The sequence below is a fragment of the Coregonus lavaretus genome (assembly GCF_964263955.1).
Source record: "Coregonus lavaretus genome assembly, chromosome: 23".
Lineage (NCBI taxonomy): Eukaryota > Metazoa > Chordata > Actinopteri > Salmoniformes > Salmonidae > Coregonus > Coregonus lavaretus.
In genome coordinates this window covers 24927054-24927390 of record NC_140010.1, presented here as the reverse complement: position 1 = coordinate 24927390, position 337 = coordinate 24927054, and positions in this window count along the sequence as shown.

Sequence of the window (337 nt, the reverse complement as noted above, 5' to 3'; positions counted from 1 at the left end):
AATCAATTTTGATTCCAGGTTGTAAGGCAACAAAATAGGAAAAATGCCAAGGGGGGTGAATACTTCCGCAAGTCACTGTAGACAGCAAGAACTGGTTAAGCTCAACACCACTGACAAACACCATTCATGATGATCCAACATCCAACCACACATTTCAGATCAGAACACCTTACAATGAGCAGATACAGTAGAGAAAACCGGGCCACAGTTCCCCTCTAGCTTTGATGTGCTAAATTAGGTCGTTTCTGGCTGAATTTGTCCCAAGATTCAGTCCAATCAATCTTTCTTTAAATACAATTTTAACGCAACAGGAAAAGCACAATCACAGACAAAATAT